The sequence below is a fragment of the Gopherus evgoodei genome, chromosome 2, assembly GCF_007399415.2.
Source record: "Gopherus evgoodei ecotype Sinaloan lineage chromosome 2, rGopEvg1_v1.p, whole genome shotgun sequence".
NCBI lineage: Eukaryota > Metazoa > Chordata > Testudines > Testudinidae > Gopherus > Gopherus evgoodei.
In genome coordinates, this window is record NC_044323.1 from 87,293,148 (window position 1) to 87,306,178 (window position 13,031).

The window sequence follows — 13,031 nt, forward strand, 5'->3', positions numbered from 1 at the left end:
GTTCTAAATAATATCAAATGCTAACAAAAATAGTTACATTTTATCATTTAAATGCAACATACCATTTAATATTTATACTCCATCATGATATATCTCTGAGAAATATATAGTCAAAATTCATAAAAATATATCTTTAAGAATTCAGAATAATCACAACCTATCATCTTCTGAAATATTTGCCTGTGTTTTATATTTGTCTGTTTCAACTGGAATGTAAACTTTTCAGTGCAAATATCTTATTTTATGTGGTTGTAAAGTGCTACATACACTCATGCAGATATCACAGTAATGCAGAACCTATAAATACCTACATAGATTTGATGTAGGGGACTCCATAAAAAATAAAATCAACAGTGATTTTTTTTTAGACAAGCAACCATAACTCACTATTTCCTTGGTTTCTAATATTTGGTTACTGAATATTTACTGGTTTCAGAGTAGCGGCCGTGTTAGTCTGAATCTGCAAAAAGAACAGGAGTACTTGTGGCACCTTAGTGCCATTCTAGGCATCCGAAGAAGTGAGCTGTAGCCCACAAAAGCTTATGCTGAAATAAATTTGTTAGTCTCTAAGGTGCCACAAGTACTCCTGTTCTTCTCGTGAATATTTACTGAAATCACTGTGACCATACTTGAAAGTTTTCCACGTAGGATTTCAGCATAGAATGAGAATACCCTTGCCTGGAAGAGGCCTTCAGAACCATACCAGATGCCAACCAACAGAGGAAACATTCCACTCATGTTAAAAAAATTGTTATCTTTTTATATCATTTCCTGAAGACACGAATGAATAAACACTATGTTTATATGTGGTGATGGCTGACCCATGTTAAAATATGATTTATTCTTATGTGTGTAGATGGCAAAATAATATAACCATTTTAGAGAACCATGTTTTAGTTTCCATATCTAAGAGGATTTAAATATGGTTCCCTTACATTATTATAATGCAGATCTTTCTATTCATAAAGACACAAACAAAACTTTTTAAATATGGTTATATCATGTTACCAACTCTGTTTAAATAGGTCTAGTTTAAAAGTGTACTTGTATCCTGTGATGGGGTATACAAACCCCACACTGGGCCCTAAGGGGTTAAAAAGCAATACGGGGCCTAGGTAGCCCTGCCCCTCTGGGCCCACCAAGCAAGCTCCGACTGGAGGAGTAGATTAAAAGGAGCTCAGAAGCCAAGACAAAAGGATGGTGGACAGGCTGCAGGAGAGAGGAATCCTTCTTCAGGAAGCCAGACAGAAGGTTGAGCCTGAGAAGGGACCACAGAGCGGGTAAGGCCCCGGTAATGCCTTCTCCAGCCACCACCTCCTTTGAGAACCTCCTGCAGGGCCCTGTTCCTTTGGACAGTTTTTCATTAAGCGATTAATAGTCTGGACTATAGGGACCAAGTCCTTAATTGAAGGGATACATAGGTAGGAAGTAGCCCAGGGCAGCAGACTTAGAATCTCTGCAAGGAGGACCCAGCTAGTGTGGTTTCCCACAAGGTCCTGGCTTGGATCCCCATACCAAGCCCAGTAAGGGCTGAGACCTAGATGCAGATAGAGAACAGAAGATTCCCAGCTTAGGGTCAGAAACAGGCACCTCTATCACCCTGACAGAGAGGGGCCAGAAGTTGGGTGCACCACCCAGCCCTCTGAGCACCCTATCACATGGCCAAACATTCAATATATTTGTAGCCAAAAGGATAAGACGTGAAATGAGAGCTATAACAATTACTGGACAGTGAAGATGGAAAGTCCAGTACCCAATTTTTCAGCCATCCAGATGGTTCCATCCCTTTTGACAAAATGTTTCAAATATCCTTCTCAGTCTTTCTTTCAAATCTCCATCTTCTTCTGCAGCATTCAGGGCTTCAGTCTTCTAAGTGCTGAGCATTCTCACCCCAGCCAGCAAGGTACTTCAAGCTTTGTCTAACTGCACAGGAACAGTCCCAGTGACTTCAACGGGTCAAGGCCAGAGTGCTTAGCACCTTGCAGGGGTGGCCAAACTGTGGCTGGTGAGCCACATGCAGCTCTTTTACCATTAAAGTGTGGCTCGTGGCGCGCCCCCTGCCCCTGGCCCCCAATTCTCCACCTACCAGACTGTGGCTGGGGAGCTCAAAACCTCTGCCTTGCAGTGGAGTGGACGATAGGTGCTTCTGCCCAGCAGGGTGCGTGGGGCCTCAAGGCTTCAGTCCTGCAGGGCACCCTGGCCAGGGCTCGGGACTTCAGCAGGAGCATGGCTGAAGCCCCAAACCCCAGCTCCCGGCAGATGTGCCCTGGCCCTTGAACTTCTAAAGATTGTTGTATATGGCTCAGAGGCCCAGTAAGTTTGGCCACCCCTGCTATAGTGATTTGCTTTTTATCTTTGGGAACATTATCTTCAATATGTTAAACTATGTATCTTTGTTTGTTCGTTTCATTAACTCAGAGTAAGTGAAGGAGACCATGACTCCTTTCCTAGACCTTGGGTAAAAGGGAAAGCCATTCTTAAATGGAAAGTATTTCAGCATCCTCCATTTTCCCTAAAACAGCCCATCCGAGAGGCACTGTGAAAAAAGGAGAGAAAAAGAAAAAAGTTCCTCAGCTGTAATTGTGGCTCAGCAATGATGGCTGTGTATCCTTCAGCAAGTCACTTAGCTTCCTGGCTCATCATCTTCTCCATCTGTAAAATGAGAGGATATTTCTCCTCGACAGGAGTGTTGTGAAGAAGTATTAGACACTGGCTGTGCTGGAGAGTTGCGCAGTGCTGGTGGTGGCTTTACAGAGCTGCAATTTACTCAGCGTCCACACTTGCAAGGCACATACAGCGCTGTATCTCCCTGGATACAGCGCTGGCTGTACTCCTCCTCTGCCTGGCAAATAACAACTGCAGCACTGTTATTGGTCTCCAGAGGTATTCGGAGGTATCCGAGAATGCCTGCTCAGCCACTCTGCTCATCAGTTCAAACTCTACTGCCCTGGCCTCAGGTGACCAGCCCTTTAAATGACCCGGAAATTTTAAAAATCCCCTTCCTGTTTGCTCAGCCAGGTGTGGAGTGCAATAAGTGAATCTTTCCAGGTGACCATGCCTCCACGCGCCAAATGAGCCCCAGCATGGAGCAATGGCAAGTTGCTGGACCTCATCAGTGTTTGGGGGGAGGAAGCTGTGCAGTCCCAGCTGCGCTCCAGCCATAGGAATTACGATACCTATGGGCAGATATCAAGGGCCATGCTGGAAAGGGGCCAGGACCAGGATGCAATGCAGTGCAGGATTAAAGTGAAGGAGCTGCAGAGTGCCTACTGCAAAGCCCGTGAGGGAAACTGCTGCTCTGGTGCTGCCCCCACGATGTGCCATTTTTACAAAGAACTGGATGCGATACTTGGGGGTGACCCCACCGCCAATCCGAGGACCACGATGGACACTTCAGAGCTGGGGGGGGGAGGTGAAGGCGGAGAGGGAGGGAGGAGGAAACCGAGAGTGAGGGTACTGGGGTGGGGAGAGACACCCCAGAGTCCCAGGAGGCATGCAGCCAGGAGCTCTTGTCAAGCCAGGAGGAAGGCAGCCAGTCGCAGCAGCCGGTACTTGGTGAAGGACAAGCAGAGGAGCGGGTTCCCAGTAAGCGGCTTTTATTTTCAGGATGGAAATGTTTTGGGAGAGGAGGGAGGGTTAAGGCTGCATGCATGCATGCCTAGATGTGGAACAGCCCATTGATGTGGTCTATCACGTCACGGTAATCGGCCTGGGTAATCTCTTCAAAAGTTTCAGCCAGAGCGTGGGCAATGCGCTTACGCAAATTTATAGGGAGAGCCACTGTGGTCCTTGTCCCAGTCAGGCTAATGCATCCACGCCACTGCGCTGCGAGGGGTGGGGAGACCATTACTGCACACAAGCAAGCTGCACAGGGTCCAGGGCGGTATCCGCATTGCTGCAGAAGACCCTCTCGCTCTTCCCAGGTGACCCGCAGCAGCGAGATTATCTTCCAGGATTAACTCCTATGGAAAATGTTGGGAGAGCGTTCACTGTAGGTGCTCCCTGCAGCAGTTTGCTTTCCCCAACACACAGAAACCCCAGCACAGCCCTGAAGCAATCAGTCTCCCTTACTCACCATTCCGGGGCTCCTGTGGGTTATGTGCGCTCTCTTTGGTATGGGAAAATTATGCTAAAGTGAAGACTGTAAACTCCTTCACTGTCTGGGCATAACTGTCTTAGATATAAACAATGCTGCCTCTGTTAACTGTTGCCTTTTTTTCCTTTCCACAAGTGACCTTGAGTTCTCAGCTGCCCGTGTTAACAGCAGCTCAAAGACTGCAAAACCTGCGGAAAAAGCCACGAAAAAGCAGACGACCTGCTGCAAACAGTTATGGATCACTCTGCCAGAGAGAAAAAAAACTGCAGGACTGGAGGGAAAGGGAAAGCAGGATCCTCCAGAGAAACGCAGCGGCCAGGAAGAAAAGCACAAAGCAGCTGATAAGCATCCTGGCGCGCCAAGCAGACTCTATCCAGGCGCTCGTAGCCATGCAGGCAGAGCACTACCGCACCGCCCCTGCCCCCCCATCCCAAAGCTCTTTCCCTTGTGCCCCAATGTCAGCTCAAAACCTCCTTCCCCAGCATCCAGGTTCTTACCTCCATCAGCTGCCTCCAACACCTGTACGTTCACCAACCAGCCCTGAGAACTACGACCCTTACCGTCTGCACTCAACCCCCATCACCATGCAGTATAGGCATCCTGAAGTGCAGCAGTCATTGCACAGCACTCCAGATAGGACATATTCAAACCTGTGACTGTACAGTTCACCACCCCACCCCTCTGCCCTTTTAGGTTCCCAAAAAGTTGTGTGTCTGTCAAGAAAGTTATTTTCTTTTCAATAAATGAATTCTTGGCTTTGAAAACAGTCTTTATTAATGCAGAAAGTTAAAGATACCTTAGCCCAGGAAAGAAACAGGCACTGCAAATCAGCTTAGGAAAAACAGATTCCTACTAACATTGTAACCACTGCACTTCACTCCCATGCAAGGCACCAAACATTACTGTTGGTTTTCAGCCTCAAATTCCTCCCTCAAGGCATCCCTGACCCTTGAAGCCCTGTGCTGGGCCTCTCTAGTAGCCCTGCTCTCTGGCTGTGCAAATTCAGCCTCCAGGCGTTGAACCTCGGAGGTCCATGCCTGACAGAATGTTTCACCCTTCCCTTCACCAATATTATGGAGGGTACAGCATGCGGATATAACCGCAGAGATGCCGCTTTCCCCCAAGTCTAGCTTCTCATACAGAGATCACCAGCGCCCTTTTAAACGGCCAAAAGCACCCTCCACAGTCCTTTGGCACCGGCTCAGCCTGTAGTTGAACCAGTCCTTGCTCCTGTCAAGCTTCCCTGTATACGGTTACATGAGCCAAGGCATTAACGGGTAAGTGGGGTCTCCAAGGATCACAATGGGCATTTCAACGTCCCCTACTGTGATCTTCCGGTCTGGGAAAAAGGTCCCTGCTTGCAGCTTCCTGAACAGGCCAGTGTTCCGAAAGATGCGTGCATCATGCACCTTTCCAGGCCAGCCTGTGTTAATGTCAATGAAACGCCCACAGTGATCCACAAGCACCTGGAGAACCATAGAGAAATACCCCTTCCGATTAACGTACTCGGATGCTAGGTGGGGTGGTGCTATAATAGGAATATGCGTCCCATCTATCGCTCCTCCACAGTTAGGGAAACCCATTTGTGCAGAGCCATCCACAATGTCCTGCACGTTCCCCAGAGTCACGCTTCTTCTTAGCAGGATGCGATTAATGGCCCTGCAAACTTCCATCAAAATGACTCCAACGGTCGACTTTCCCACTCCAAACTGGTTCCCGACCGATCGGTAGCTGTCTGGAGTTGCCAGCTTCCAGACTGCAATAGCCACCCGCTTGTCCACCGTCAGGGCAGCTCTCAAATCGCATGTCCTTGCGCTGCAGGGTGGGGGCAAGCTCAGCACACAGTCCCATGAAAGTGGCTTTTCTCATCTGAAAGTTCTGCAGCCACTGCTTGTCATCCCAGACTTCCATGATGATGTGATCCCACCACTCAGTGCTTGTTTCCCAAGCCCAAAAGTGGCGTTCTATGGTGCTGAGCATTTCCATGAAAGCCACAAGCAATGTCATGTTGCACGCGTGAGGTGACTTGCAATCATCGTCAGACTCCTCATCACTTTGGAGCTTAAGGAACAGCTCAACTGCCAAACGTGATGTGCTGGCAACACTCATCAGCGTACTCCTCAGCAGTTCGGGCTCCATTTCCCACAGAAATCGTGCTGCACAGAAACCGTTGGGAGAGTCACAATGGCGCCAAACGTGGACGGAAAAACAGGGACTGCTGGGATGCAAAGCGATGCATCAAGGAGCGTTGGGACAGGAAGCAGAATGACCTGCACCCTTCCGTCCCCTTCCCACAACCCACGGTGCCAAAATGGGATGAGGTGCTCTGTGGGATAGCTGCCCATAATGCACCACTCCCAACAGCGCTGCAAATGTGGCCACACAGCAGCGCTGGTAGCTGTCAGTGTGGCCACACTCCAGCATTGTCCCTGCACAGCTGTATAAAGACAGCTGTAACTCCCACCGCTGCAGACCTCCAAGTTAGCCAAGGCCTTAGTGTCTTTTCAGGTTGCTGTAAAGTGTTATGTAAGTGCTTTGCATTACTAATGCCCAGTGGTATACTGGAGGGAGTTATTTTTGTCTTTATTTTATAAGCATGATGTCCTGGTTCTTGAAAGGTCAATGTGCTCTACAAATTCTTCAGCCATATGATTTATATTTTACCCAGAACGGAAGCCTACTGTGAATGTATGTAACTCAGATAATATATTTATTCTCTGAAATAAAAGACAGAAAAAGAACTGAAGCTCTCCTATAAATGAAGTCTAAACCATGCTGGTTTCTAGGAAATGATAAAGTTCTGACTTTCATGCACATCTGTATGTCCACATTTCCTACATGCACAGGCATCCGCCACTGTCAAAATGTTACTTCACTGTATTGAAACAACGTGAGACGAAGTGATACAGCACATTATCCTGTTGCAGTAGGAACACAATGCTGCTGTGAGAATTAACTTCTCTACAGATCATCATTCTCTGGCTTCCCACCTGTACTGCTATGAGTGTCTGCAAAAATACCCATTTATTAAAAAATCCTTGGTTAGGTTGTTGACTGATTGTTATTTTAACAAAAACGTTCCAGTATAAACTCCCACCAAGCTGAAGCCAGGCATTTAGGGGATAATTTAAAGATACGATATTTTTAAATGGAAGTTTCCAAGTTATGCCAAACATATTTGCTAACATTAATGTTACATATCAACATCAGGACAACTCCATAGCATAGAGAGCCCTTATCCTCTTCCTCCCTCTCTGTTGGTAACTTCACCATCCTTACTTGTCCCTCAGACTACAACTTCAGTGCTGCATTTTACTCCTCTCTTCCTCTTCAATTGATATTATTCCTAAAACCTGCTGTTTTTTCCCTTCGCAACATCCAGCCATTCCTTATGGCTAAACTCTTGTGCAGACCTGGTTCCACCTACCTTGACTACTGTAAACTCCCCTTTTTTGGCCTCCCTGACTCTTTTCTTACTCCCCCACATTCCAACCAGAACGCAGCTGTGAAACTTTTCTAGCATCCCCATCAACTTCTTGTTCTCACTTTCAAGACCCTGCACAAATTAGCTCTCCTACCTCTCCGCTCGATTTTTTTTCTCCCCCACTACCTCCCTCACCACCCTTCATTCCTTCCCAGCAGCTTGCCTGACCACCACCACCACTCTTTTATCTTTTCCCACGTTCTAGACCTTCTTCAAGGCAATCACCCATATCCGTAACCCTCTTCTTGACTCCACCTAGCATGCTTTCACCCTCTCCTCCATCATGCTTCTTACCCTAATCTTCCCTCAAAGTCAATGTATTTAAAATAACAACATAAAACCTTCAAGAGGCATGCATCACTAAAACACCCATAAAGTGTGTCCCCTCATCCCTCTACCCTCCCTCCATATATTCTTGCAAGTTCCTCAAGTCAAAGGACGCTGGATTTTTGTCTGTAGAGTGCTATGCACATTTATGGCACCATACAAATAATACTAATGATAGAGCTGGAATGAATGGTTCACCTGGGCTGGGAACTCTGTCAAACAAACCCATCAAAACCTTAGGAGTCTACATGTGCTATTTCAGTTTGTGATGAAACCAACATAAAAGCATGTAACTGGGTAAATGCAAAATGTAAGCAGCTTTCAGCATGGAAGTACCTGAAACTGGCAACACTAAAAGAAATGTTCTGAGCATAGCATGTATGCACTCTAGTGTGTGTGTGCGGAAGAGAACAGAGAGCCAAACAATATTCAAAGAGCAAAAATCACAAAATCCAGAATTTAAACTCATTCTTGTCCCTTTTCTTGAACAAGATGCAAAGAAATAAAGTATGGATTAAGCACCCACACTGCTTTTGTGGGAAATATGTTGAAGTCATGGAAAGTCAATGGAGAGGAAATGCATTTCTTCTTTCCATACTTCTTGTGACCTATAATTGGTTCGGGGGGGTGGGAGCTACAAGGTCTTTGTAAATGCTGATATGAATCTATCTTTATATGTATCACCATGGACATATACAAATGTCAATACATACCCACATGTAAAATCTGAATGTGACAGGGATCATGAGGATTTGGTAGGATGTTGAGGATTGATGCTGTTGGTAAACATGGAAGGGAGCAAAGCAGGAGAGAGTCAGTACTGGGGTAAGCCACGCTGAGCACAGAGGGCCATGAGGCTTTGCAAAAAGACATGTAGAAGGTATGCAATTCGGGGCTGGTGGGGAGATGTAGACACATATATATATATAAACAGTGGTGACTATCCAAATAAATAAATAACTAACAACATAAACAACTATCTACAAGGAGATAGTCAGGATGCATGGATTACAATCAAAGTGATTTAAATCACCAATTTTAATCATGATTTAAATTAGCAAACAGGAAACCTTAATTTATATTTTGGTTTCCATTTGTACTTTTTAGTTATTTTCTTAAAGAAAAGTTTATTCTTGGTAATCATTAAACCACGCTGATTTGCATCTAAATATAGGCTTTACACTATATTTGGTACTACTTTTTGATAACCAGGAGGACACTATATCTGTTCACGTGTATTTAAGCAATTACATAGCTTAACATACAGATTTTTAATTTTTACATTTTTATGTTAGAAAATGGTGAATGATGCGTTTTTCTTGTTTACAAGATGATTACTTTTTTACTTAAGATTTGTGTTGAATTCTATTTGGATGGAAACTGACATTCAAAAGAAAAAGCACAAAATTATTGTTTCGGTATTCCTCCCCTCAGCCAAGTGATTCCCAATCTCCTCACCAGTTTTCTTCACCAGCTCCTTGTCCCCATCACCTCCTTGGTTCCCAGTTTCCATCCCTAACTATTTCCAGCTTCTCTCCCTGCCCCCTACCTGCCAGTGTCAGCCTCCCCACCGAATCCACTCCCAGCCTCCACCCAGCTCCTGGGACCAGCTTCCCCTCTCTTCCCGTCCCAACCTGTAATCAATATCTGGCTTTTAAGAATAATCTTTGCACCTGACATGCTATACATTTGAATAAAACTTTTCCGAGACTAATAGGCTAGTGTTTCCAGTTGTAGTGACTGTGTAAACAATACCTATGTAAAATTTACTTACTGTAAAAGGATGCCTGTGATCACATTTTATTTCCATCTGACTAATTTAATACGTTCAGGAGACATGTTATATTGTGCCTTCCCTCTTCACTCCCCTTTCCTACTTTCTCGTACACACACAGTATATACTAGCCTTGCAAGTTGCAAGAGTTAATAATTTACAATAAGGAACAGGAGATCAAGGCAGTACAGTTCTGCAAGATTCAGATTACATCCTACAGATAACAGCTGATGCACACTGGTAACCTGTGTGAATTACCTAAGGAAACCATGACATTTAAAGGACTGCTCTGAATTGAGTGCGGCTCAAGTATGCATACTTAAGAGAGAATTTCTGCCATCAATTGCTTTCAGATAACTATATAGGCAATGATTTGTGTCATCCCTGGAGCAATACAGCCCTTCAAATACTGTCGTTCGAGTACTGATGGCACTACTGATCTTCTATCTTTAGAAATAAAAGAATTGAAGTTCTTTATTTTTAGAGTCCTCTTCGGATATATAAACTGACCATACATCCCTCACATGACAGTGTAGCAGGGCCATTGATTATTTGCATTCAGATATCAATTTGGTAGCTCTGCTTTAAATAAGAGTTGAACAACAGCAAAATCTTTCTCCTTGTTGAGATTCAGTCAGTAAAGGAAGTGAATACTCAAATTCCTAGCTCCTTTATTTGATCCGGCAGAAAAAAAAAACATATACTCTGATGCCACAGTCCCCATCACCAGAAACTGAAAGGACAAAAAATGTTGAGAACTAGTGGATTTCACTCTTTTTAAAACTTTTTCGATGAAATGTTTTGGATTCAAGTTAAGATTATTTTTACTCTAATGTTCTCCGTTGTTTCACTTGCTTTGAAATAGAAACTGGGGATGCTTTGATAAATGGAGCAAAAGATTGTGTAATTTTAGACTGCCTCCATAGGTCCCTCTCTATCCTTTGCTAAAGTGATATTTTATTGTCTAACAGGAATGCTCTTTGTATGAGGTACTACTTCTACAATAAAACTGTTGTTTGTGCTGTGATGAAAGCAAATCAATATCTCATAGGGTGCCAGTTCAACAAAGGCTTAAGCATGTGTGTAACTTTACTTGTGCGAGTAGTTCCACTGACTTTAAGGCGACTTCTTGTATGCATGTGTGTGTGTATGTCAGATCAGGGCCTTAGATTGTAATATATGTTATGATTATTCTTTATAATTATTCCAAGGGGCTCTGTACTTGAAGTGTAGACCTAATAAAAATTATATTGACAAACAGTGAAGCCATGGCTAACTATTATATTGCTTCATACTATTTAAAGTCACTTTGTAATACTGCCTTTAAAATATTCATCCCAGTGAAACCTGTGACATGATACTTCATTTGGCTGCAGGGAAAAGCACTGCAAAGGCATAAATACTGAAACCATGATCTTGCAAGGAAGAGCCAAGAAGGAATGCAAGACACTGAGTGGAAACATTTTTCCATTGTTTTTGACAATCCGCTCTGCACTTGCTCAGCCAAGGTGGCTCTGCAAAAACTCTGACAGGTCGCCTCCTATGTCATCCACAAGAGGCCATACTCATTGACAACAGACTGCGTGAGCAATGCGAAGAAATGAAGGTGTCAGTGCCACACCCCAGGCAATACTTGGTCCCGCACCCATTCCCAGAGCCTATGCAACTCAATGTAGCCCGCTGTCATCTGACTCCCTAGGAAAGAGAAAGCCGTCACTGCCACGAATTTTGTTCCTACTGTGGGGAACTGGCCACACAGCTGCCAGTTACCCGTCAAGGGCCACAGTCAGGCAAAATTCAGGAAACAACCAAAGAGGGCTGGTCTGCATGGGCCCCGAGCCATTCATCCCCTTACTGAAACATGCCCAAGGCATGTCAAGCCCTCATTACACCTCCAAATTCAGGTCTGCTTCCTCATCCTAAGGTCTCGATAAGTTCCCCTGCAAATGGGTACTCAGACTCCAGGACTGTGGACAACTTTACAAATACCGATGCTGCACGTGCCAGTGCAACCAAAGGCAATACCCAGCCTTGTAGACAGAACAGATGTCCTTGGGCCCTGTGACATAGGACACTATGCCACTGGAAGTTGTTATCCAGAACCACTGAGAAACCATAAGTCTGCTTACCACACTTTCCCATAATCCTCGGCATCTCATGGTTGTTGATCCATGACCAACATATCCTGTGGCAGGAATGGAAAATCAGCTGTCATTCCAAATTCTGCCAGCAAGGCTGCCTGAATGCACCGCCTGATGGAGCCCAGCCACAGACCAGGTCACTGCTTAGGAATTCCCCAGACCAGGGATCGGCAACCTCTAGCATGTGGCCCACCAGAGTAAGCCCTTTAGCAGGCCAGGCAGGTTTACCTGCGGCACCCGCAGGTTCAGACGATCACAGCTCCCACTGGCTGCAGTTCGCCATTCCAAGCCAATGTGGGCTGCGGGAAGCGGCGGCCAGCACATTGGCCTGGAGCGGCGAACCGCGGCCAGTGGGAGCTGCGATCAGCCAAACCTGCAGATGTAGCAGGTAAACAAACCAGCCCAGCCCACCAGGGGGCTTACCCTGGCAGGCCGTGGGCCAAAGGTTGCCGCTCCCTGCCCCAGACCCTGGCTGTGGGCCAGATGAGACCATCTCTAGAATCAACCTCAGCTCTTCCTACTAAGAAGAATCACTAATACACAGAAGTCTGAAGAAAAACTGTGGATGTTCTACCACCACACTGGGACTATGACTGTCTGACTGAGCTACAGCTTGGGGCCAAAATACCCTTTGTCCATCTCTTTGCAATGTCAGAACCAGAACTGGTCACCCTGTGCTTCTACCTCCAGGACAATCTGGCCAAATGCCTCCACCACTTTCCAGCATTTAATGAATGAGATATACCATGACCTCTTAGACCAGCACATTGTAGTTTACCTTGATGATGTACTTGTCTTCTCCAAAAGTTCAGAGCAACATACCCATCATATCTGATTGATCCTGGATCTGCTCTGCCAACATGTTTTGTATGTGAAACTCCAAGTACAGCTTCAACCAATGTTCTATGGAGTTCTTGAGCTATACCTTGTCAGCTGAGGACCTCCAAACGTACCTCAAGAAAGTGGACATTGTTTGGACCTGGGTAGACCCTCAAAGCATCAGGGAGCTGCAATGCTCCCTGGGGTTTGCTAACTTTTATAGACATTTCATTCCTGTTTTTTCAGGCCAAATAATCCTATTGACAGCACTTCTACACAAGAATACCTCCTTCACCTAGTTCCTGGTGGTACAACAGGTTTTCCACCTACTCAACATGGCCTTCACCCACGAACCACCCCCGACACACCCCAATCCAATGCAGTTCTTTG

The 13,031-nt window shown here is 45.4% G+C and overlaps 1 protein-coding gene across 1 annotated transcript in view; it reads right to left on the minus strand.

Annotated features, from left to right (window-relative positions):
• Nucleotides 1-13,031, minus strand: part of DCLK3 (doublecortin like kinase 3) — a 62,087-nt gene that overhangs the window by 35,858 nt on the left and 13,198 nt on the right. The gene's annotated exons all lie outside the window — the stretch shown is intronic.